The sequence below is a fragment of the Sus scrofa genome, chromosome 2 (assembly GCF_054392235.1).
Source record: "Sus scrofa isolate SSC_HxYL_T2T_F1_AM1 chromosome 2, Sscrofa_HxYL_maternal_Yorkshire_Landrace_v2.0, whole genome shotgun sequence".
Lineage (NCBI taxonomy): Eukaryota > Metazoa > Chordata > Mammalia > Artiodactyla > Suidae > Sus > Sus scrofa.
In genome coordinates, this window is record NC_139384.1 from 103,493,684 (window position 1) to 103,521,561 (window position 27,878).

At 35.1% G+C, this 27,878-nt stretch overlaps 1 long non-coding RNA gene across 9 annotated transcripts in view; it reads right to left on the reverse strand.

Annotated features, from left to right (window-relative positions):
- The window catches only part of LOC110259771 (uncharacterized), a 548,103-nt gene that overhangs the window by 96,897 nt on the left and 423,328 nt on the right, over positions 1-27,878 (reverse strand). For 8 of the 9 annotated variants that reach the window (XR_014838230.1, XR_014838226.1, XR_014838228.1 and 5 more), the window contains one exon: positions 6,893-6,948. This is a non-coding gene — a long non-coding RNA (uncharacterized LOC110259771). Of the gene's footprint in view, positions 1-6,892; positions 6,949-25,789; positions 26,021-27,878 lie in introns of those variants that run through there. The other variant, XR_014838231.1, reaches the window with a different exon arrangement.

The following is a 27,878-nucleotide window of genomic DNA, read 5'->3' on the forward strand; positions in this document are numbered from 1 at the left end:
TTGAATGCTGAAACTCAGGCTTCAGCAGACAGACCTGGGGAGATGACTGAAGCTGGTTGCCTGCAGACAGCCTTAGGGGACAGGAGTAAGGTCCAGGCTGCAACTTGGGGTGTGCACAGGATGGAGTCTAGGTCCTGCAATGTTAGTATCATTCTTGAAGTGTGCACAGCAGGCACAGCTTCACCTCAAAGAGTCCTGGGAATATCCAAGCACATAAGGACTTGGGGCTAAAATCTGAACTCATTTCCAGCATGTGTGCAGCCTCCTACAAGTTACTCTAACCAGGAGATTTGTAAAGCAGCACCTGATGGACATCCAGGTGAATTACTAATGTTCCCTTGGCTGGAGCAGGGCCAACTTCAGCAGAAGTGGGCTTTGTGGGAATAAGTACACACAGGTGGAAGTGGGGCCTGGGTCGATTCCTTTAGATCCCAAGGCAGGTCAAGTATGCAACTATAGTGTGTCCAGGTGCCAGGCTTCAGCAGATCTGTGCTTACCTTCTGAGGGACATTAGGCAATTCCCAGGCTGAGTTTGAGTTGAGAGCAATGTCAACAAGAGTGTACTTTCTAACCTCAAACAATGGGTACCAGATGATACCACAGAGCACACTTCCTGGTGGACAGCTCCTGCAGAGGAATACTCAGTGGCTCTCCTCCCAGCTAGAGTGCTCCAGTTTTACCTACCTCACAATGAAGTTCAAAACAGCATGTGGGGGCTTCTATTCTAACAACTATAACCACACCTGTGCCTGACAGGGCTGTGATAGCCACAGAGCAAAGAGGTCCTGCTCAAGACTCAGTGCAGGCTCTTGTCACCAAAATAAAAATCAACCCCCCTAGGAAGGTAGTAACAATCAGCAATCATCACACACCTAAGAACTAAATATAGCATGGTGCTGCCACAAAAACAGACACATGAATCAATGGAACAGAATACAGAGCTTGGAAATAAACCTACACATCAAAAGTCAATTAATCTTCATCAAATGAGGTAAAAAAATATACAATGGGGAGTTCCCGTTGTGGTGCAGTGGTTAACAAATCTGACTAGGAAACATGAGGTTGCGGGTTCGATCCCTGCCCTTGCTCAGTGGGTTGACGATCCGGCGTTGCCATAAGCTGTGGTGTAGGTCGCAGACGCGGCTTGGATCCTGCGTTGCTGTGGCTCTGGCGTAGGCTGGCAGCTACATCTCCGATTAGACCCCTAGCCTGGGAAACTATATATGCCGCAGGAGCAGCCCAAGAAATGGCAAAAAGACAAATGAATAAATAAATAAATAAAAATATACAATGGATAAAATTTAGTCTCTTTATCAAGTTTAAGTGTTAAGAAGGCTGGACAGCTGCAATGTTGGAACCCACCCTAACACCATACTCCAAAATAAACTAAAAAGGAATTAAAGACTTAAATATAAACTATGACACCATAAAACTCCTAGAAGAAAAATAGGGAAAAACTTTCTCTAATATCAACTGTAGCAATGTTTCCTTAGGCCAATTCCAAAGGAAATAGAAATAAAAGCAAAAATATACAAATGACACCTAGTCAAACTTACACACTTTTGCATAGTAAAATTAACCATATTAGGAGTTTTAGGTTAGCCAATAAAAATGCTATATATAAAAGAGTAAAACAACCAGGCCTTGCTGTATAACACAGAGAACTATATTTAGTATCTTGTAATAGAACTATAATAGAAAAGGATACATAAGGAACATATGTATGTATATATGTGTATGTATATATGTAACTGAATCATTTTTCTGAACATTAGAAACCAACTAATTTCACTTTAAAAAAAAAAGAAGAAACAGAGACTTTATGTTGACCAGTGATGATAAACGCAAAGTTTCTGTAACTAATAGAATTCAAAGAATTTTTAAAACTGCTCCCCAAAAAAAGAAAAACTAAAAGAAAGTACACATTATATGAATGAAGAATATGTTATAACTATATATAAGTAATGAGCTTGGAGTTTCTTGTTTTTCCATCATTTGATATATTGTTTGTATGGATGATACTTATTCAAATTCATTTAAATAATCCACTTATTTTCCAGACATAAGTCAATAGAGAGCAGTTTATTAACACCATTATTGCATGTTGCCTAAAAAAGTTCTATTTAATTTAAATTCTATTAACCTTTTTAAGAACCAAATATCAGTGCCTGTCATCTGTAGTAGTCATGTCATTCAGAAGTATGCTTATTTCTTTCTGGCACTGGATTTTTGCCTGAGTTATCTCATGCAAGATTCGTATTGAGTTTTTGTTGGATTTGGATGAACCTTGTGGGCACAAAAAGACATATGTTTCTCATTTACTTTTTAGTCTCTCCAAGTGGTCAGGATTTTACTTGGGTTTCTCTTTGCCTCATGTGTCATTTTCCACCTATAGAGGAATTACTCATGTCCTATGTCCAACTAACAAGGATTCTTGCCTTTGTTATTAGTTTCCCAATTACTCTCTCAAGAGCAAGATATTATGGGTAACATAATATTTGACCTTTTTGTTTCAAAATGGCTGCTCCTTTATATTCTGCTCAATAATTTATGCAGATTTAAAGTCCTCAACAACCTCAGCAATCCTTGGTATCACTTTTGACTATAATAATTCTTGTGAATGTGAAGTGGTACCTCATCGTGTTTTTAATTTCCACAACTTACCTGCTAGTATACGGTGAATAATCTGCTTGGCAGATACTGGCTGTTATTTCTGCTCAATTTCAAGGAGGACTACTGAGCTCTAGCTGCTTCCTAAATTTCTTATAATAAACCCTAACAACCTTATTAGGATTCTTTTCAGAAAAGGGTCTAGACAAAATATGTTTATCTTTTTAATTCCCTTTAGTCTTAATGTTAGGATGTGGCATTAAGACTAAAGGGGAATTACTCTTAGAACTACCTGATATAGCCAGATCTATGATCCTGTTCTTTTCCAACTTCTTTCCTTAGCAATCTAAAACCAAGTACAAAGACTTTTATAAGCAAGCTTCTTAGAATTTTAACACATACTTCTGGTTCAACAACAATAACAAAAACCTGATGTAAAATAAACATTTACTATAAAAGAAAGTACCTGCTAACTCTGCTGAATTTTAATAATTCATTCAGATTTTAATAAAGATGTAGTGTCAAATTATTAATAGATATTAAATATCAATAGACTATTGAGAATATATGTATGACAAAAAGCTGTATCATGAAAAACTCTCCATATAGAATTCTATTATGCAAACTAATCATTTTATGGATTTTTTATTAAAGTGAGTTGAAATTAATTTAGACAATTATGAATAACATAACTATCACAGTATATTTATGACTATACTTTCTAAATTTAGCAAAGGGACTGAGCTAAACATTGAAGACTAAGAATTATAATGGTAGCAAGTTTCTCTCAGATAATACAAAACTGAAGGGAAAATGAAAACAAATACATAACACTTAAAAATCCTCGATAACAGGGCCAAACACTGTGGGATTCAGTGACTATTTTCATATCTAGAAATATGAAAATATTTGTTTTCTGTCTCACTGATTACCTCTGAAATATTAACCCAAATTTACTCTAGTTCTCTGAAAGTAACCAAGAAGACAGGATCAGACAGTATTCTACATAGACACAGAAGTATTTTTGAAGTTGACAGGGAAAATAAGTAACTCAAAAAATAAAACTTTTTTTTTGGTCTTTTTGTCTTTTTAGGTCCACACCCACAGTATATGGATGTTCCCAGGCCAGGGGTAGAATCAGAGCTCTAGCCACTGGCCTATGCCAGAGACTCAGCAATGCCAGATCTGAGCCACATTTGCCACCTACACCACAGCACATGGTAACGCCAGATCCTCAACCCACTGAGCGAGGCCAGGGACTGAACCAGTATCTTCATGGATGCTAGTCAGGTTTGCTAACCACTGAGTCATGACAGGAACGCCCATAAAATTAATGTATCATGTGATATATAAATATGAGCATTTGAAAGAACACTAATAATAGATCTTTATTAATGTATAAAATATATTCAGTATAAATAGAAGTGTGATTCAAGATGATGAGTTGTCAATAATAGAAAGACAAGACAGAGTATGAGGGACTAGGGCTTCAACACTTAGAACTTGAAGGTTTTCCAGACTCAAATACAACATGATTTTGAAGATGCTGTTTCTGTGGGAGGCACCAAAATATAAAATACGCAAAACAAGTTTGGTCAATAGAGTGAGAAATTGTAGTGATTGAACTATCTTCATAAAATTAATAGAGGATAAATAGTTTTCAGATCCAGAAGGAGATGAAAGCGGATGGGGAATTTCATAGTTTCAATAAAAGCTGCAGCAGCCAGAGGCAGCTATATGTAGTGAAACAAAAAAGAGAACAGAGAGCAGTGGCAAGAAATTTAGAAAAATCCAGCCATTCCTCTTCCAGGAGCATTTGCATAGGAAAAATTGTGTGAGATTATCTCATAGAAGGGATAAGAACGTCAAGACCTTGTGCATCAAATGAAGTAATCCCTGGTCATCACCTCTAACCCCACCCTACTCTGTCCCTGATTCAGCCAGACAATAATAATAAAGAATTAACACCAAGGTATTAGTAGATTGCCCTTCCTCTTCTTGAATCCATGCATTTTATAAACATTGTTCCATTGCCCAGCAAGAAGAATGAAGTATGAAAATACAAACCAACCAAAGAAACACACAAAACAATACCTCCCCTGAAACACAAAAGACCATAACTGCAAATACGCATTGTAAAGGAAACAAACAAACAAGCAAACAAACAAAACAAATCTTTAAATACAGTGCCAGTTGACCTTACTACCAGGAATTTAGGATATTTTCAAATCCTCACCCTACCCTTTCCACTTTGTCCTGCTAGACCTTTGCTTCATTCAGCTAGTTACAGGTCCTTGTTTCTCTCCTTTCCATCTCATATTGCAGTTTCCTACAATTACTCATTCAATGTGATAGAAGTCTCAGGATTAGAACTTCTCCCCTCCCGTAGATGACCAGCTGGAAATTCCGTGAATTCTCTAGATTTGCATTTGTATGTAATTTCTGGTCACTGGGCCACAATTTGGGCTGCCATTTTGTCCTCAATACTTAATAACCTCTTCATTTCTTAAAAGAGGTTTACCTCATCATTCTACAAGCTTTTAAAACATAGAATCATCTTTAAAGATAATGACTCCCTCCAATCATTATATCCTCTTTCTATTATGTCAGCAGTGCAAAAAGCAGATAGCCACAGTAGCTTTTCTTTTACCATCTAGTGGAAGAGAATTCCGTAAATAGAATTCATGCTAATTTAGTTAACCATATATTATTCAATATGGTATACTGATGCTTATTCCGTGCCAGGCGTTCTGTCAGTTATTGAAAATACATTGGTAGCAAGGTATATACAATCCTTCTATTTCAAGAGTTCCATATTTTAAAAGATGAATAGGCATTAAAAAATAGTAACCAAAAATATTTAAGGGACAATTACAGTGAGTGACAGAAATAAATACAGAATGGTGAAAAATTATAGAATAAAAAATATTTTCTAGAGAGATAATATTGTTGAATCTAATTTTTAATTCTGTAACACATACTCATGTATAAATTACTTATAAAAATTAACTGTGGCTAGTCATTAGCAGTATACTTTTGCTGAATTTACACAACACAGTGTGAACTGAAGAGACAGTGAGTATGTGGTAAAGTTTAACTGCATAGCCTGTAAAATTGGACAACTTAGCTCTAAAAGAAATCTATTGAAAGAGCTGGGCAATTTGTCAAATATTGCTTTTGTTTTTTGTAAACCTAGGCAAAATAGCAAGATCATGACTAAAATATTTCTTCTAAGAGAAATATAAATTCGCTCTTTAGTATATCATAGTTTACCCAAAGATTTCTGCATGTCTTAATTCATTCTCCTTTTTTACTGAAGTTATAGAATGAAGAGCAGTGATTTTCAATGTACCCCATGTTGCCATCTATAGCTCCATGAAATTTAAACAAAAATTTGAAACAGTTTTGATACTGTTTTCTCTTTGCGCCAATTTATCTCTATTTATCTTCTATTATAAAATACTTTGGTAGAAACAAACTCCTGATAAAAACATCCTTCCTTAGGAAAAATTTAGGGTGCATTCACTAAGTGATATTCCTAAACATTCTATATTTCCTCTATATTGTTTTTTGTTTTACAGATTAAAAAATGCTTTTAATTATGATTTGTATATTACAGCAGTACAATGTATAGTTATAAGGAGCAAATTATGTTCTTGCTAATAGAGACTGAACTCTCCTAATATTGTTTCATACTCCATTCTTATAGATTTCATTTTTTAAATATAAGACACTGTTCTTTCATGTTTTTCCCAAAAAGTGGTTTATGATTAAATTTATTGTTTAAGGGAATTTTTGTTTGTTTGTTTTTTGTCTTTTTAGGGCTGCACTGGCAGCATATGGAGGTTCCCAGGCTAGGAACTGAATCAGAGCTGCAGCTGCCAGCCTACACCACAGCCATAGCAACATGGGATCTGAGCCGTGTCTGCGACCTATACCACAGCTCACGGTAACGCTGAATCCTTAACCCACTGAGCAAGGCCAGGGATCGGACCTGCGTCCTCATGGATGCCAGTTGGGTTTGTTAACCACTGAGCCATGACGGGAGTTTTTAAGGGAATATTTTAGTTGCTACTTACACTATTTATCCATGTATATTGGTAATCCATGTCCATATATTGTGCAATTATGTTTGGGATACAATTAGTATATATACATATATATATATATATTAGTAATTATCCCAAACACAACTGCACAAATTCACAATGTATATTTATATAATCCATATGTATAGAAACCTAGATTTTAAAATAACAAACGTGCTTGTTAGAAAACTTACAGAATAAGCAGTATTTCTTCTGTACATGTCTTTGTTTCCTCTTGCTGTCAGCTAACCTATGAATACATAAGATAATTATTCAAACCAAGCAGATAAAGGAATTCAACAACAATGACTGACAGAAGCATATAATGAGAGCATAATTCAATAAATATATACAGTGATATTTCTGCTTGTACATCAGCCAAAATAAACTTTGATGTCTCCTTACAAATAAAATTTCTAGAATTATATTTTAAAAACCCTGCTACAGGCCAAGTTAAACTTGTTATATTTATTGTAAAGCAGTTTAGTTAATGAAACATATGGTACATTACTCTAATGTCTTATATTTATGAGTTTCAAATATTTTATTTATATTATTTCATCTAGTATCCACAAAGCAATAAATAAGGAAGAAAATATTTACTATAGTTCAGTTATCATAGATCTCAACTGAGATATCTAAAGGTCCAGCTATCTCATGCATTTTTTTCTCTTAACTTCATACAGATGAAATTTATGCCACAGTAATGTAGTTCTTAATTTTCTCACCAATATACCTCTAAACAAGGCCAGAAATTTCAGACTCACATGGCTTGTTAATAAGTATATGAACGAACTAGTCAAGAATATCTTTTTAAAGTCCCGCAACTAATTATATTATTTCTGGGCTCTTTGTGCTTTCACTGCTTACCTACCTACTGATCTATTCACTTTCTATATAAACAAACAAACAGAAAAGGTGATGGGGGCCAAAAATAAAAATAAAAATAGTATTTCAGTATTTTTAGAAAGCAATAAATTTATTCGATCCAAAAATCATTTCCAGGAGTTCCTGTCATGGCTAAGTGGTAACAAACCCAGCTAGTCTGCATGGGGATGTGGGTTCGATCCTTGGCCTCACTCAGTGGATTAAGGATCCAGCATTGCTGTGAGCTGCAGTGTAGGCAGAAGATGCCGCTTAGATCGTCTGTTTCTATGGCTGTGGCATAGGCTGGCAGCTGCAGCCCTGATTTGACTCCTAGCCTTGAAACTTCCATATGCCACAGGTGCAGCCCCAAAAAGCAAAAAAAAAAAAAAAAAAAAAAAAAAAAACATTTCCATATAGTTAGTTAAGGAGTTGCTTCCTGAGTAAAGGGCTGTTGTATTTTGCTGCCACCATATTTCACAGAACAGTTTGAAAAATATCATTGAAGTACCAATAAAGCCATGCCAAATATATAAAAGAATGGTTCTATATGGAAGTAATACTAACATTTTTATTTTGCTTTGCTGATGAAAATAACTTCCATAATTGTACACAGGTAAAATTTAAACACAATAAAATATCAACATTTTATATCTACAGTAAAACACATTTTAATGATTGTACACACACATCATCAACAACCTAATTAAGAGATAAAGCATTTACATCACTCCAGGAAGTTCCCTCATGCTCCTTCCACTTAGCCTCATCACCCAAAGATATCAATGTGATGATTTCTATCAGAAGACAGTTTTAAGTTTGTTTTTTCAAATCTAGTATCAATGAAATAATGTATTACATACTATTATGTGTGTGGTTTCTCTTATTCAACATAATTTTTTTTTTTTTGGTCTTTTTGCCATTTCTAGGGCCGCACTCACAGCATATGGAGGTTCCCAGGCTAGGAATCAAATCAGAGCTGTAGCCTCCAGCCTACACCAGAGCTACAGCAACGCGGGATCCAAGCTGTGGCTGCAACCTACACCACAGCTCACGGCAACGCCAGATCATTAACCCACTGAGCAAGTGCAGGGACCGAACCCGCAACCTCATGGTTCCTCGTCAGATTCGTTAACCACTGCGCCACGATGGGAACTCCGAGACATAAAGTTTTTGAGAAAAATCATTTTTCTGTACTTTGGTTAAGTAATTTTTAAATTGTCAAGTAGGATTCCATCATATAAATTTAGAAAAAATATATCTTCCCATTTACTTGTTAATGGACATTTTGGTTGTTTCCAGTTTGAGGCTATTAAAATAAACTCATAATTCATATTCATTTATAATTTTATTTCTTCCTTTTTTTGCTGCCTCCACAACATGTGGAAGTTCCTGGGTCAGGGATCAAACTTGTGCCACAGCAGTGACCTGGGCTGCTTCAGTGACAACATTGGATCCTTAACCTGTTGCACCACAAGGGAACTCCTATAATTTTATTTCCTCTACTTAATTTGCTTTTAATTTTTTTCTCTTGCTTTTTCATTTTCAATTTTAGAAAATTAATTTTAGAAATTGCTTATTTTCTAAAAGAAATATTTAAACAAAAATATCTTTAAAGTGTTTTCACTACAATGAATAAACTGTAAAATATTGCATTTTTATTATCCTTCAGTTGAAAATAATGCCACTTTTTTAAATCTAAGGTATATTTAGATGTGTGTTGTTCAACTTCCAAATATGTAGATAACTTCTAGATTACTTCTTGCTGCAGATTACAGACTTTTGTTCTGCTTGGTCAGTAAACATGTACTCTGTAACATTGCAATCATTTTCTGAAATTTATTGGGACTAATTTTATGGTCCATGCTATGGCCATTTTTTTTTGGAAAATTTCATGTTCACTTTAAAGAATAGTTATTCTGCTGCTGTTGGGTGATGTGTACTAAAAATAATGATTAGGGCATTTGTTTTAAGCGCTGTTGAAATTATCGAGTGCTTTTACTGATCCTTCTGAAGGTTTTATATGGCTACTCGTTGTATGCATGCTTTAGTAGAAATGGTTTTTAGGAGTTCCCATGGTGGCTCAGCGGTTAACGTATCCAACTAGGAACCATGAGGTTGTGGGTTTGATCCCTGGCCTCGTTCAATGGGTTAAGGATCCGGCGTTGCCATGAACTGTGGTGTAGGTTGCAGACACAGCTTGGATCTGGTGTTGCTGTGGCTCTGGTATAGGCCGGCAGCAGCAGGTCCAATTGGACCCCTAGCCTGGAAACCTCCATATGCTGTGGGTATGGCCCTAAAGGACAAAAGACAAAAAAAAAAAAAAAAGAATTTATAACTTGGAACTATTATTGCGGATGTTCTTTTTCCCATTGGTTTTTGCTCTTTACATTTTTCTACCTTCACGTATTAAATATCACCTCTTTCATTCCTGATATTGGTTATTTGTGTTCTCTCTCTTTCTCTGATCAGTATGTCTCAATATTTACCAATATTTTCAAAGATACAACTATAATGTTCACTAAATTCCCTCATTTTCTCTTTTCTACTTCATAAATTTCTTCTCTGTTTTTCCTACTTTGAGTTTTATTTGCTTCTATTTAGCTTCCTTTAAAACTATTTTTAGAGAAGTTTTGGGTTGGTAGTAAATGAAGAGGAAGGCACAGAGATTTACCACACACATATGAATAACCTCCCTCATTATTAGCACAGTTCACCCCACCACAGTGGTACAATTGTCATAATTGGTGGACCTACATTGACATATTATCATTCAAAGTCAACAGTTTATATTAGGTTTCACTCCTCATTCCATAGCTTCAAACAAATGCATAGTGAATGTATCTATTATTATAGTATATACAGAGCAGTTTCACTCCCCTTAAAATCCCATGCTCTTTCATTCCTTCCCAATTCCAATACCTGGCAACCAATGCTCTTCTTACTATCTCCAAAGTTTTGCCCTATATAGCCTGTCATATAGTTACAATAATACAACATGTAGCCTTTTTAGATTAGCTGCTCTCACTCAGTACCATACATTTGTTTCCTTCATGTGTTTTCACGGCTGGATAATTTATTGCTTTTAACACTATAAATATATTCCACTGTCTGTATGTACCACCATTTATCCATTCACAACCTGAAAGCCATTTTGGTTGTTTCAAGGTTTTGCAATTATGAATAAAGATGCTATAATTTTGTACAGGTTTCTGAATGAACATAATTTTTCACCTCCTTTTGGTAAATACCAAGGAGCACAACTGCTGGATCCTATGGTGTGAGTATGTTAAATTTTGAAAGAAACCTCTAAACTGTCTCCCAAATTGACTATACCATTCTGTATTACCACCAGCAAATAATAATTTATGTTGCTCAAATCTTCTCTAGCATTTGGTGTTGGTTTTCTGGATTTTGCCATTTTACTAGGTATATAGTGGTATCCTATTGTTATGTGAATTTGCAATTTTCTGAAGATATGTGATGTGGAAAATCTTTTCCTGTGCTCATCTAACATCTGTATATCTTTGTTGAGGTATCTCTTCAGGTCTTTGGCACTTTTTTTTTAGGGCCACGCTGGTAGCATAGGAAGTTCCCAGGCTAGGGGTCCAGTTGGGGCTGCAGCTACTGGGCTATTCCACAGCTACAGCAAAATGGGGACAGAGCCACATCTGTGACCTATACCACAGCTCACAGCAATGCTGGATCCCCAACCCACTGAGTGAGGCTAGGGATCAAATCCGCATCCTCAGGGGTACTTGTTAGATGGCTTCTGCTTGCCACAATGGGAACTCCCTGTCTTTGGTACATTTTTTTAAACCAACTTGTTTTTCTGGTAAGTTTTGAAAAATTTTTGTATATTTTAGTAAAAATCATGTATCAGATATACATTTGCAAGTATTTTCTCTCAATCTGTGGTTTCTCTTCATTCTCTGGATAATATCTTTTGCAGAGCAGAGATTTTTTTATTTTATTGAAGTACAGCTTATCAAAACTTTCCGTCATGGATTTTGCCTTAAGTGTCCTATCCAAAAAGTCATTACCTAACCCAAGATCATCTAGATTTTCTCCTATGTAATCTATTAGCTTTATAATTTTGTGTTCTACATTTATGTATAGAATCCATTATGAGTTAATTTTTATGAAGGTTGGAAAGTGTCTATATTTATTTATTTTTAAAATTTACATATGCATTATTAATGGCATTATTTTTCAATTCATTAAGGTGGTATATCACACCAATTGATTTGCACATATTGAAAAAATCCTTGCATCCTTGGGATAAATCTCACTTGGTCATGGTGTATAATCCTTTTAATGTATTGCCCATATGGCTAGGAAAAAAATATTGCTAATGTATTTGTAATAATTTGTTTGCTGGTATTTTATAAAATTAATTATATGCAATTATGGTACTTATAATAACAGATTGATATTTAGCACACTTAATGAAATCAATTGTAGCTAATATTAGTTTGAACAAACTGTTACCTCTAAGATCAATTAAGAATAAGAAAAAAAATCAGTTTTTATTCTACTTTCATTTATTCTTTCTTCAGTGTGCTTACTTTCTTTATGTTGATCGAAGTCCGACCTATATGATTTTCCTCCTCTCTAAAAAACTTATTTTAACATGTCTTGCAAAGAAAGCCTATTAGCAATAAATTCCTTCATTATTTTTAAGTCTGAGAAAGTCTTTATTATCTTCGCTTTTGCAGCATAATTTCATAGAGTACGCAATTTGATGTTGGTGATTTTTTTTCATTCATCTATTTTCTCCATTAGAAAGCTCAGAATATTAGTTATTAAACCCCCTGTCTGATAATTCCAACATTCCTGCCATGTGTTATGACTCTTGTTTTATCTTTATAAACTGTTCTTTGCCTTTTAGTATACCTTGTAACTTTTTCTTGATTGCCAAACATGACATATTGAGCAAAGAAACCAGTACAAATAGGTCTTTAGTAATGTGATTTGGGAAGAAGAAAAACATTTAATAGTCCTATAATTAGGTTTTAGTCTTTTAGTTAGTATATGCCCCTGGACTGCTAACTTTACAAGTATTTCTTAGTTTTTTTCCTCCTCCTTTAGGTGTTATTGAATCACTAGAGTGGGCTGGAGTTGGGAATTTCTCCTTTTCCACCTAAATTAGGCTCTGATAAAACCTCAGGAGGTTAGTCTCTGGTTAACTAGTTTTGCCTGACTGAGAGCATTTCTTGTTAACAACAGAGTTCTCTGGCTTATTTCAATTCAATTCCCTTCTACCTCCATGAAAGGAAGGGGATTTTTCTCCAGTACTTATTGTGAGAACTTGGTCAAATTCCTAGAGGTACAAAAAATCACAATAGCAAGTCCCCTCACCATGACTGGGTCCCCCTGGGGTTTTTAACTCTCAGAGTTATCCACACTGAGCCTCCAGTGTGGCTCAGTTGATTACAGTTGAATTTGCCAACTGAACTGTGTTCCTATAGATGTTTCTGCTCCAATATGTTGTAATTCTCTATAACCACTAGTCTTTTTCTACAATACTAGAAGTCAATGGCTTTTCTATTGACCTCACTACTCTTAAGGATCTAGGAAGTGTTGTTCATTTTTCATTCTGTTTAGCTTTTTATTTGTTAGGAGGGAGTGCTGACTTCTAAACACCTTACACACTGAACTGGAAAACTTTTCCCTTATTTAGTTTATTAAAGTGAGTGCCAAAGTCATAATAATTTCAGTGAAATGTCTTTGTTTCTAATTAATGTTATGTGTTAGGGTTATGTGTTTCAATCTAAGTTTTACTTTAGCTAGATCCTACAATTTTTCAAAATATTTTCTTTGCTTTCGGTGTTATCTATTTCTCCTAATTTTTCTTTTGAATTCTTCTTCTACACACAGGTCATTTGGAGTGTTTCTATTTCTCAATAATTAGGAATTTGCCTGATATTTTTTATGTTATTGATTTCTAATTGAATTCCATTGCAATCAGGTGATATTACACTATGATTTGAATCCTCTTAAACTATTTTACACCTCAGAATATGTTCTATCTTTGAATAGGTTCTCTGTACTCTGAGAATATATAGTCCACTATTGTTGAGTATAGTATTCTACAAATGTCAATTAGATCAAAGTACTTATGTTTTATTCAATTTCTCTCTAACCTCACTGATTTATTGTAGACTCTTTCTATCAGTTATTGGGAGACAGGTGTTGAAATCCCTGGCTCTAATGTGGAATCATCTTTACAGACCTACCTATCATATTTTGCTATATGTATACTGATATATTGTAAGAGTGTTATTATGATATGCCAAAAACATTTAGCTTCCTTCTGCCACCTGATGAATTGACCCACTTATCATTAAAAATCATTCTATTTATCTGTGCTAATAATCTTTGCTTGAAAGTTATTTTGCCTGATAGTAATACTGCCACTCCTACTTGTCATTAGCATTATCATTGTGTGTTTTTTTGCTTTATTCCTATCTTATTCATATATTTATATTTAAAGTGTATATAGAATAGGCTGTATATAATTAGGTCTTGATTTACATACAATCTGATAATTGCTTGAAATTGACATTGTTAGATAATTTATACTTATGTGATTACTTGCATAGTTGCTATTTGTTTTAAATTTGTCCCTTTTGTATCTCTTTTTTTACCTGTTTTTGTATCACTTGAATGTTCTTATGTTTCTATTTTATTTCCTTTATTGGCCTGTTGTCTGTGGTAAACACAAATCTTAGGTGACACCCAGTGAGCTATGCCCTTGCCTGACACTCATCCCCTTAAGTATAGAGAGAACTTGTGAATATGACATCACTCCCATGCTTATGACACATTATAAGGAATATGTGGAAAAAATGCATTTGTAATTAAGGTTCTTCTACTCAGCTGACTTTGAATTAATCAAAGGGAACTCCTGGGTAGTCTGACCTCATCAGACAGACTCTTTAAAGACGGTCTAGGGATCAGAGAGATGCTCTCCTGCTGGCTTTGAAAAAGTAAGCTGCTGTGAATTGTGCAACTGAAAGAAAACGGACTCTGGCAACCACCACATGTTCCTGAAAGAGAATTTTGGGCCTCAGATGAGGAGGTAGCCCTGGACAACATCTTGAGTGCACCTCGAGTGGGACCCTGTGCAGAGGAATGAGCTGGAACATACTTAAACTCCTAACCCAAAGAAAACTAATAACAGAGTGAGGTAATAGATACATGTTGTTTAAAGCCTCTAAGTCTGTGGCAATATGTTATATTGGAAGAGAAACCTAATACAGTGATTTTAATTCTGTACTGTTATTTATAGGTTTAAATTACAGCTTAGAATATGTATTTTTCAGGTATCACAGTTTAGTATGAAATACTTTATTTTTCATGTAGAGTGAAAGGGAATTAGGATAGTAAGTTTTGGATTTCTTCTTTTCTGACCTATGTGCTCTTGTTGTCACAGATTTTACTTTTACATAACCTCTCATAATACAAATTTATCACTTTTGCTTTAGAAGTCAATTATCATTTAAAAAGACTTAAACGATAGTTCTATGTTTAGTTTTCTGAGGAATCTCCATACTGCTTTCCACAGTGGTTGTACCAATTGACAATCCCACCAACAGTGTACTAGGGTTCCTTTTTCTCCACACCCTCTCCAGCACATATTGTTTGTAGACTTTTGGATGAAGGCCATTCTGGCTGGTGTAAGGTGGTACCTCAGAGTGGTTTTGATTTGCTTTTCTCTAATAATGAGTGATGTTGAACATCTTTTCATGTATTTCTTGGCCATCTGTATGTCTTCTTTGGAGAACTGTCTGTTTAGATCTTCTGCCCGTTTTTGGATGGGGTTGTTTGTTTTTTTGGTATGGAGCTGCAGAAGGTGTTTATAAATTTTGGAGATTAATCCCTTGTCAGTGGATTCACTTGCAAAGATTTTCTCCCATTCTGTGGGTTGTCTTTTCATGTTGTTTAGGGTTTCCTTTGCTGTGCAGAAACTTTGAAGTTTGAGTAGGTCCCATTTGTTCATTTTTCTTTTTATTGTCAATACTCTGATAGGTGGATCTACCATTTGATCCAGCAATCCCACTCCTGGGCATCTATCCAGAGAAAACCATGACTTGCAAAGACACATGTACTCCAATGTTCATTGCAGCACTATTTACAATAGCCAAGACATGGAAACAACCTAAATGTCCATCGACAGAGGAGTGGATCCAGAAGATGTGGTACATATACACAATGGAATATTACTCAGCCATCAAAAAGAACAAAATACCAGCATTTTTAGCAACATGGATGGACCTAGAAACTATCATGCTAAGTGAAGTCAGCCAATGAGACACCAACATCCAATGCTTTCACTGACATGTGGAATCTGAAAAAAGGACAGACTGAACTTCTTTGCAGAACAGATGCTGACTCACAGACATTGAAAAACTTATGGTCTCCAGAGGAGACAGTTTGGGGGTGGGGGGATGTGCTTGGGCTGTGGGATGGAAATCCTGTGAAATCAGATTGGTATGATCATTATACAACTACAGATGTGATAAATTCATTTGAGTAATAAAAAAAAGAAAAAAAACAAAAAAATAAAGTATATTATATGTTAAAAAAAAGACTTAAATGATAATTTTAATAAAATATTTATATTTACCCATGAATTTACCATTTCTGGTGCTTGTCATTCCTTGGTTTTGAACCATATTTCCATTTAGTACAATATTCCTTCTACATAAAAGAATTATTTTAGCACTTCTCATACTGTAGTTCTGCTGGTGATATTTTCTTTTAATGTTCATGTGACTGGAAAAAATATTTATCTTTTTAAATATTTATGTTTGAAATATTTTTTCCTAGGTAAAGAGTTCTAGGCAAAGATATATTTTACTACTTTAAAAATACTTTCCATTGTGTTTTTGCTTGTATGATTTCTAAACAGTGATTGGAGAGATCTCACTCTGTTTCTCTGTTTTTCTACATATATCTTTTTCCTCTGGATACATGTGCAAGTTCCTACCTTTTTACTCTTTTTAAGCAATTTTATTTTAATGTGCTTTGGTGTAGTTTTCTTTATGTTTCTTGTGCTTAAATTTTGTTTATGTTGATAGTTTTCATCAAGTTTGAAGAATATTAGCTGTTATTTCTTCAAATTTGTGTCTGTCTGCATTTTTTCTTCTCTCTTTCAGGGATTATACTGGCATCTGATATTATCTTCCAGCTCACTAATACTCTTCATTTTTTCTGATTTTTTTTCCTGTTTTATTTTATATATAATAATATTGCTCTATTTTCAGGCTCACTAATCTTTACTTCTGCAATGTAGTTTCCATCTCTAGAAGTTCAGTTTATACCTCTTTTTATATCTTTCATGTCTCTACTCTACATGTCTATCCATTCCTCTATTTTCTTGATCATATGGAATACAGTTATAATACATATTTTAATATCCTTGCAATAGTCTATTGTTATCCTTCTATGTAGTCTATTAATATACTTATAATAGTCTATTAGCTATGTAGTTCAATTACAGGTGACTAATTTTTTCCTTATTATGGGTAATATTTTACTTATTTTTATGCATGCCTGGTAATTTTTTATTGGATACCCAACGAGGCAAATTTTATTTTTTGAATACAGGATTTTTGCCTATTCTTATAGATATATAGAAATATGCTCAAATAATCTATACTTTTTTCTTCTGTAAAAGAACCTTACCTCTTTTAAGAATAACTAAGCAAGAATAACATATATTTAAGAGACTTAATCATTTTGGTAATCTTCCTAAAACTGTCTATTGCTTTACAAAGAAAAGACCTAAACTCCTTGCAATTAGTTGTTTGGGGTCATGTAAAGAGCCTAAGTTATTCTATTCCCACGGACAGTGTAGGAGGGTTCCATTTTCTCCACACCCTCTCCAGCATTTGTTATCTGTAGACTTATTAATGTAAATGGTATTAATGTAAATGGTAGAATCAATATGGAAAATAATATGGAGATTCCTCAGAAAAATAAATACAGAACTACCTCATGATCCAGAAATCCCCTTCCTGAGCATATATCCAGAAAAAATTTTCATTGAAAAAGATATATGCACCCCTGTGTTCAATGCAGCATTATCACAATAGCCAAGACATGGAAACAACCTGAATGTCCATAGACAGATGAAGGGATTAAGATGTGGTACATATACTCAATGGAATACTACTCTGCCATAAAAAAAACAAAATAATGCCATTTGCAGTAACACAGACGGAACATAGGATTCTCACACTAAGTGAAGTAAGTCAGAAAGAGACGAATACCGTATGATATCATTTATTTTTGGAATCTAACATATGGCACAAATGAACTTATCTACAGAAAAGAAGCAAACTCATGGATATGGGGAAAAGATTTGTGGCTGCCAAGGGGGAGGGGGAGGGAGTGCGATAGACTGGAAGTTTGGGATTAGTAGATGCAACTATTGTATTTGGAGTGTATAAGCAATGAGATCCTGCTGTATAGCATGGGGAACTATATCCAATCACTTGCAAAAGAACATGATAGAAGACAACATGAGAAAAATTTTATATATATATATAAATAACTGGGTCACTTTGCTGTAGAACAGAAATTGAAAGAACAGTGTATATCAACTATAATAAAATTAAAATAAATAAATAATACTGTAATAGAAAAAAACAATAAAGAACCTAGGTTTCACTGAAAATTAGTAAATTACACACAGTAAGGACTGAGAATTTAGATTCGTGGAATGAGAGTACACAGGTATCTCTGATTTACTCAATAATATTTTAACTTTTTCACAGGTAAAATAATTTTTGTATATTATCAAGAATAATATCAAAGCATTCACTTTAGAAAGAAGTTAATTTTTGTAGTTTATCAGTTAAACAACTTTCAACTGCCCACCACATAAAATGCAACTAAAAGTGGCTTAAACTAAAAGGAAGTTTATTTTTTTTGTATAAAATAATCTCATAGGTAGTGAGCATCTAGCATTAGTTATTTCAACATCTCTACATCATCTATACGCAGATGCTTTCCATGTTTTGTTTTCCACATTAAACAATTTGGTGATGTTTTTCCTCATAAGCACAGAAATAACAACTCATCCTTACACCACCAATCATGGCAATACTGTTTATGAGAAAATCATTTTTTTTCTTCTTCTCTCTCTTCCTCCTCAATGTCCCTACTTCATTGAGGAAAACCTCATGATTCTCTGATTCTCTACTCCCACAACCTTACATTTCTGTTTCTCCATCTATCATACCTTACCCTCCACCAAATTCTATTCTACATACTTCGTCTGAATGCTCTATGCAAATAAGCATGACATAACAGAGCAACCAAATAGATCTTTCAATATTCTACAAATTTATGGAGCTCTAAGTTAGGTCAAGTTTACAGTTCTCTCCTTTTAGAAGTGGGTTGTGTAAAACAAGACATTCAATAATCAAGATGGCCGAGTGGCAATTAAAATATTTCATTGATGATATCAATAAGGCCACAAAGTGTCCTTGGAGGATACCAGAACAATTTTCAATCATGTGCTATAATGATGCATGATGGGTCAGATCTGATTGCTTATAGCAATAGTTTAAGGCACTGAAATGTTATTTTTATTTGCTATGATACAAAATAGACAGCATACTTATTTGGAATATATGAAATAAGTGCTTCATACAGTTTTTAATGGAATAAATGAGCTGGATGTTCTTCTGCAGTAGAAGTGAAAATTAATGATTTTACTGGAGATAACCTACAAACATTGCAATGTATAAAATAAGTTATACACTTTGATTAGTAAGAATTTGGTAATAAGTTGTTACCTTTCAATGCATCATCACACTGGAGTGAGAAACACTTATCTAAACAATATATTCAATGTTGGGTATTTAACAAGAAAAGGTTGAAAATCACACTACTTTGGGATATCATATAAAATTTAACTACATAAAGTTGTTATTTATACAAAGATATTAAAAATAAAAAGGTGGTATAACTTTGTAACAAGATGATCCTCAAACTATTTTTCTACCAATAAATAAATATCAGCATGCAGCAACCTAAAATAGGGAATGTGATTTAGGTGTATATCAGCTAATATAATATATATATATATATATGCAATAAAAGGACTAGGGCTCACCATCTCTCATAAAAAACAACAAAATTACAACCAAATGCTGAACAACCTTCAACCATATGGACTGGAAACTTTCAATAAAGTTATGCTAGTGTAGAAGACAAAGAAACAACATCAAGACAGTAGGAGGGCCAATTATGTGATGTAAGCACCCCCATAAAAAATGGGTGGGCTGCCTACAGACTAGAAAGTAACTGTATCACAGAGACTTACCCACAGGAGTGAGAGGTAGGAGCCCCATTTCAGGTCCCCATGCCTGGGGATGTGGCATTGGAAGAAAGAGTCCCTGGGTCATCTGGCCTTGAAGGCCAATGGGGCTGGTGCACAGGACCTCCACAGGATGGGGAAAACAGAGACCCAATTCTTGAAAGGTACACACGGGCATTCATGTGCACCTGGTCCCAGGGCAAAGCAGAGACTCCATAGGAATCTGGGTCAGAACTGTCTGTAGTTCTTGGGGGATCTCCTGGGAAAATAGGGGGTGACTGTGGCTCATTGTGGGGGAAGGATGTTGGAAGCAAAGATCTTGGGAATATTCATCAGCATGTGTTCCACTAGAGGTGGCCATTTGGGGAAAATCTGGCCCACCCTTCAGCATTGAGAAGCCCCAGGCCAAACAATATTCCATGGGGGATCACAGCCCACCCATCAGTAAACAGGCTGCCTAAAGACCTCCACCCCCAGGCACACAGCTGCCTCTAACCTCACCCAGAGTCAACGACCCACCCACCAGAGGGATAAAAAGCAGCCCCACCTACCAGTGGGCAGATACCAGTCCCTTCCATCAGGAAGCCTACAGCAAGCCCCATAACAACTTCATCCACAAAGTCAGAAGCCATCAGAAGTAAGAGAGGGTACAATTCTATTGTCTGCAAAAAGGACACCACACCAAAAACCTATAAAAATGAAAAGGCAAAGAACTATAACTCAGAAAATGGATCAAGAAAAAAAAAAAGAAAGAAAGAAAAACAGCTAAGTGATCTGGAGATTATCAGCCTCTAGGAAAAAGACTTTAGAATGATGATAGTGAAGATGATGCAAGATATTGGAAATATACTGGTGGCAAAGGCTGATAATTTACAGCAAACATTGAGCAAAGAAACACAAGATTTAAAACTTTAAGCAGAGATACAAAATGAAATAACAAATAAAAAATTCATTTAACAGCAGAATACAAGAGGCAGAAGAACAAATAAGCAAGGTGGAGGACTGACTAGTAGAAATCACTGATGCAGAGCAGAAAAGAGAAAAAAGATTGAAAACAAATGAAGACCATCTAAGAGAATTCCACAACAATGTTAAATGCACCAATATCCATATTAGTGCCAGAAGAAGGAGAGAGAAAGGGACAGAAAAAGTATTCAAAAAGACAATAGCTGAGAACTTCCATAACATGGGAAAGGAACCATTCACTCAAATTCATGAAGCATAATGAGTACCATATAAAATAAACCCAAGGAGGAACACCCCAAGACGCATATTAATCAAAATGACCAAAATTAAAGACAGAGAAAATATTGAAAGCAGCTAGGGAAAAGAAATAAATAACATACAAGGGAGCCCCAATAAGATTATCAACAGATTTTTCAGCAGAAACTCTGCAGGCCAGAAGGGACAATATACTTAAAGTGATGAAAGGAAAAATCTCCAACCAAGAATACTTTACCCAGCAAGGCTTTCATTCAGATTTGAAGGAGAAATCAAAAGCTTTATTACTGATAAGCAAAAGCTAAGGGATTTCAGAACCCCCCAAACCAGCTTTACAACAAATAGTAAAGGAATTTCTCTAGGCAGAAAAGAAAAGGCCACAACTAGAATCAAACATACGACAAATTATAAGGATCATCAGGAAAGGCATATATACAGTAAAGGTAGGAAATCATCCACACATAAATATGCTACCAAAATCAGAAACTGCGAGAAGAGGGGAGTACAAATGCAGGACACTGGAGATGCACTTGCAATTAAAGGACCAACAGCTTAAAATAATCTCATACATTTCTATATATTCCTATATCAAAACTTCAGGTTAACTTCAAGCCAAAATCTACAATAGATACACACATGAATAAGAAAAATCAACTGAAATACAACACTAAAAATTGTCATCAAACCACAAGAGAAGAGAATAAGAGAAGAAGGGAGGAAAAAAGAGCAACAAAAACAAATCCAAAACAGATAATAAAATAGCAATAAGAACATATATATCAATTACCTTAAATGTAAATGAACTAAAGGCTCCAACAAAAAGATACAGACTGACTGAATGGAGACAAAAACAAGACCCATATATATATGCTGTCTTCAAGAGGGCACTTCACTTCTAAGGACACATACAAATTTAAAGTGAGAAGATGGAAGAAAATATTCCATGCAAATAGGAATCAAAAAGAAGCTGGAGTACCAATACTCATATCAGACAAAATATACTTAAAATGAAGAATATTATAAGAGACAAGGAAGGACATTAACTAATGATCAAAGAATCAATCAAAGAAGGAGATATAACAATGTACACCCAACATAAGATCACCTCAATATATAAGGCATTTGCTAATGACCATAAAAGGAGAAAATGACAATAACACAATAATATCATGGGACTTTTAACACCCCAACTACAGCAATGGACAGATCACCCAGACAGAAAAACAAGGAAACACAGGCACTAAGTGAAGCATTAGACCAGATGGACTTAATAGATATTTATAGGACATTCCATCTAAAAGAAAGAGAATACACATTCTTCTCAAGTGTACACGGAACATTCTCTAGGATTGATCACATCATGGGCTACAAATCAAACGTGGGTAACTGTAAGAAAACTGAAATCATATCAAGCATCTTTTCTGATCACAACACTATATGACTGTAAATCAACAACAAGAAAAAAACTGCAAAAAACATAAACACATGGAGACTAAATAACATGCTACTAAACAACAAACAGATCACTGAAGAAAACAAAGAGGAAATTAAAAAATACCTAGAAGCAAATGACAACAAAGATACAACACTCCAAAACCTGTGGGATGCAGCAAAGAAGTTCTAACAGGGAAGTTTATAGTGATACAAGCCTACCTCTGGAAACAGGAAAAAGCTCAAATAAACAACCTAACTTTACATCTAAAGCAGTTAGAGAGAGAAGAACAGACAAGACCTGAAGTTGGTAGAAGGAAAGACATCATAAAGATCAGAGCAGAAATCAATGGAATAGAAACAAAGAAAACCATAGAAAAAAAATCAACAAAACTAAAAGTTGGTTCTTTGAAAGATCAACGAAACTGATAAACCCTTAGACTTATCAAGAAAAAAATAGAGAGGATTCAAATCAATAAAATTAGAAATGAAATAGGAGAAGTTACAATGGACATCACAAAAATACAAAGTATACTAAGAGACTACTTCATGCAACTTTATGACAAAAAAAGAGATGACCTAGAAGAAATGGACAAATTCTTAGAAAAGTACAATCTTCCAAGACTAAACCAAGATGAAATAGAAAAGATGAATGGACCAATCAAAAGTACTGAAATTGAAACTGTGATTAAAAAACTTCCAACAAACAAAAAGTCCAGGACCAGATGGATTCACAAGTGAATTCTATCAAATATTTAGAGAAGAGCTAATACTTATCCTTTTGAAATAACTTCCTTGAAGAGTAAGGAACACTCCCAAACTCATTCTATGAGGCCATCATCACCCTGATACCAAAATCAGACAAAGATAGAACAAAAAAAAAAAAAATCACAGGCCAATTTCATTGACAAATATAGATGAAAAAAATCCTCAATGAAATACAGGCAAACGAAATCCAACAATACATTAAAAGGATTGTACATCATGATCAAGTAGGACTTATCCAAGGGATGGAAGGATTCTTCAATATCTGCAAATCAAACAATGTGATATACCACATTTAAAAAACTGAATGACAAAAACCATATATTCCTCTCAATAGATGCAGAAAAAGCTTTTGACAAAATCCATAACCTATTTCTGATAAAAACCCTTCAAAAAGAGGGCATAGAGGGAACCTACCTCAACATAATAAAGGCCATATATGACAAACCCACAGCTAACATCATTCTCAATGGTGAAAAGCTGAAAGAATTCCCAATGAGATCAGGAATAAGATACTACTATTCAACATAGTTTTGGAACTATGGCAGTGGCGTGGCAGTCAGAGAAGAAAAATGAATAAAGGGAATCAAAATTGGAAAGGAAGAAGTAAAACTATCACTATTTGCAGATGACATGATACTATATCTAGAAAATCCTACAGACACCGCCAGAATACTGTTAGAGTTCATCAATGAATTTGGCAAAGCTGCAGGATACAAAATTAATACACATAAATCAACAGCATTTCTATATACTAACAATGAAAGATCAGAAAGAGAAATTAGGGAAACAATCCCATTTACCACCATATCAAAAAGAATAAAATACTTAGGAATAAATCTACCTAAACAGACAAAGACCTGTACTCTGAAAACTATAAGACACTTATGAAAGAAACCAAAGATGACACAAACAGATGGAAAGACATACCATGCTCTTAGATTGTAAGAATCAGTATTATCAAAATGACTATACTATCCAAGGCAATCTACAGATTAAATGAAACCCCTATCAAAGTATCTAGAACATTTTTCACAGAACTAGAACAAAGTATCTTAAAATTTGTTTGGGAGCACAAAAGACCCAGAATAGCCATAGCCATTCTGAGAAATAAAAATCGAGCTGGAGGAATCTGGCTCCCTGACTTCAGTCTATAAAACAAAGCTATACTCACCAAAACTGCATGGGTCTAGTACAAAGAGAAATATAGGTGAGCAGAACATGATAGAAAGCCCAGAATTAAGCCCACACACCTAGAGTCAACTAATCTATGACAAAAGAGACAAGAATATACAATGTAGAAAAGACAGTCCCTTTAATAAGTGGTGTTGGAAAAACTGGACAGCCACATGGAAAAGAATGAAATTAGAGCACTTCCTAACACCATACCAAAAAATAAACTCAAAATGGATTAAAGACCTAAATATAAGACCAGATACTACAAAACTCTTAGAGGAAAACAGTCCAAACTCTCTCCAACATAAACCACAGCAATATCTTCTCAGATCCACCTCCTAGAGATATGAGAATAAAAATGAAAATAAACAAACTGGACCTAATTAAACTTAAAAGTTTCTGCACAGCAAAGGAAATCCTAAACAAAACAAAAAGACAACCCAAGAATGGTAAAAAATATTTGCAAATTGAGCCACTGACAAGGGAAATCCTAAACAAAACAAAAAGACAACCCAAGAATGGTAAAAAAATATTTGCAAATTGAGCTGCTGACAAGGGATCAATACCAAAAAAACAAACAACCCCATCAAAAATGGGCAGAAGATCTAAGACAATTCTCCAAAGAAGACATACTGATGGCCAAAAAACATGAAAAGATGTTCAACATCCCTAATTATTAGAGAAAGACAAATCAAAACCACTATGAGGTACCACCTTCTGGCCATCTTCAAAAAGTCTACAAAGAATAAATGCTGGAAAGAGTGAAGAAAAGGGAACCCTATTAACTGTTGGTGGGAATGTAAACTGGTGCAACCACTGTGGAGAGCAGTATGGAGATTCCTCAGAAAACTAAAAATAGAATTACCATTTGACCCAGCATACCACTGCTGGGCATCTATCCAGAAAAAACTGACTCATAAAGATACCTGTACTCCAATATTCATTGCAGCACTATATACAACAGTCAAGACATGGAAACAACCTAAATATCCATCAACAGAGGAGTGGATAAAGAACATGTGGTACATATACACAATGGAATATTAGCCATTAAAATGAAAGAAATAACAGCATTTGCAGCAATATGAATGGACCTAGAAATTATCATGCTAAGTGAAATTAGTCAGACAGTGAGACACCAACACCATATGCTGGCACTTACTGTAGGAGAAAATGTCCCAATAAAATGTAGAAAGGAGAGACCCCAGCCATGATGACTAAGCAAAGTCTAGCCAACTGCCCCAACCAGTCCTCCCCCATGCATCTGCTTCTGTAAATTTGTTTCCGCATCTACTACCTTGCGTGACGTCACTCCAGTCCAACTAGCCAAGCTTGGACCCGGAAGACGTAACCCATAAAAACCTTGTGAAACCCTTCTTCTGGGCTCAGACTCTGGAGAGAGATCTCCTCTGAGCCCGCCAGCGTAATAAACCTGAGTTCTCCAACTCTCCGAGTGCTCGCTTGGTTTCTCGCCAGGTAAAAGAGCTGATCCACTACAGCCACAAAGCTGCCAGAGCTGGTACACTACAGCCACAGGGCTGTCACCAGAGCTGATATGCTGCAGCGCAGGGCTGCTGGTATCAGCTGTAACATTACATGTGGAATCTAAAAATAGGACACACTTAACTTCTCTGTGGAACAGATACTGATTCACAGACTTTGAAAAACTTATGGTTTCCAAAGGAGACAGGTTGAGGGTGGGGGGATGGGCTGGGAGTTTGGGATGGAAATGCTATAAAATTGGATCATTATGATCATTGTAAAACTATAAATGTAATAAAATCCAATGAGTAATTAAAAAAAATAAAGGGCCTTTAAAAAATAATATATTTATATACTTATCTTTATGTTTACTCTTCTTTCAAATGGTTATTTTTTTTAAATTTGAATGTAATGATTGATTTTGTTATATTTTTACTTTAATAATTATACATGCACCTATCACAAAGCAATTTTTTTAGGAAATACATTTAAACACTACTTCAAAAAATATATTTGAACTCCTAGTCAATCAGGGAAATGAAAATGCCAATGTACATTTACTTTGTAGGAAACCATGTGTTTTCCACACACACTACTCTTGGAGTTTGTTCTTTGTCAGGAGACATGTTTCTACAATATTTTCTTAGCCTCTTTGCTGAAAACTCCATCTTGTCCTGATTTACTTTACCTCATCTTCCTGCTTGAAAAACAGTTACAGTACTGGTAAATGACTTAAGCTTAAGAACAAAGACCTAAAGGCATAAGTTATTCATAGGGTCAGCTGAATGAGGACATAATGCTTTGGTCTAGGCACGCTGGACCTGTGCAGACTGGCACACCATTTGTGCAAGCAAGATATGTCCTCCAAAGAATAAGAGAAAGAGGAACATCATGGCCAAGTGGTTTATGAGCAGTCATTAGTAGAATAGGCATTAGCAAAGAGAACCAAAGTGCAAACCTAGGCACGCTGGGTTGCCACAAATAAGCATGCCCTTTGAGGAAGCACAGTGAGGATTCTCTGGAATGCTATGCATAGCTAGCTAACTCAAATGCTAATGATTATTAAATACCTAAAGGTCAGAGTAAAAGCTTAACCATCTACCAGCTATGTGACTTTTAAAATAATAAAAAAAACTTATAAAATGAAAAAAAAAAAAACCTATATCCTCCACCTATGGCCCCCTCCTCACTTGCCATTATCCTAACGAGCACAATAAAAGCAGTGTGGTTTCTTGAGGTGGTGCTCTTGGTCCCTGAGACCTTGAGTCTCCTGGTTCCCACCGTTACTTAAGATAAATGTCTCTGTGTTTTGTTTTATGTTAACTTTTTTCCTTAAGTTTCACAGCACCCATTCTTCAGGCCCATCCTGCTGAGCTGGTCTTGGCAGTTCTTGCAAACCAATTTTTTTTTTTTTTTTTTTGGTCTTTTTTGAGGACTGCACTCACAGCATATGGAGGTTCCCAAGCTAGGGCTCGAATCAAAGCTGTACCCACTGGCCTATGCCACAGCAATGTGGGATCTGAGCTGTGTCTGCGACCTACAGCAAAGCTCATGGCAACCCAGATCCTTAACCCACTGAGTGAGGCTAGGGATCGAACCTGTGTCCTCACGGATGCTAGTAAGATTTGTTTCCACTGAGCCACGATGGGAACTCCCCCAATTCTAATAAACAAAAAGTAATCTCTCTGATGTAATTCTTTTGAGAGAAATAGAAAATGACATAGTGAATATGTGGAAGGTAAGTATAAAGACTGGAATGCCTTATTGAACAGTCTTAGGAAACACAACCAAAATGATATTATATAATAATGAACATTAACTATCACATTAACAAATAATATCACTCAATATTGCAATTCAAGCTTGCTCCTTCAGGTAAAGTTAATTTATACCTTTATCTTGAT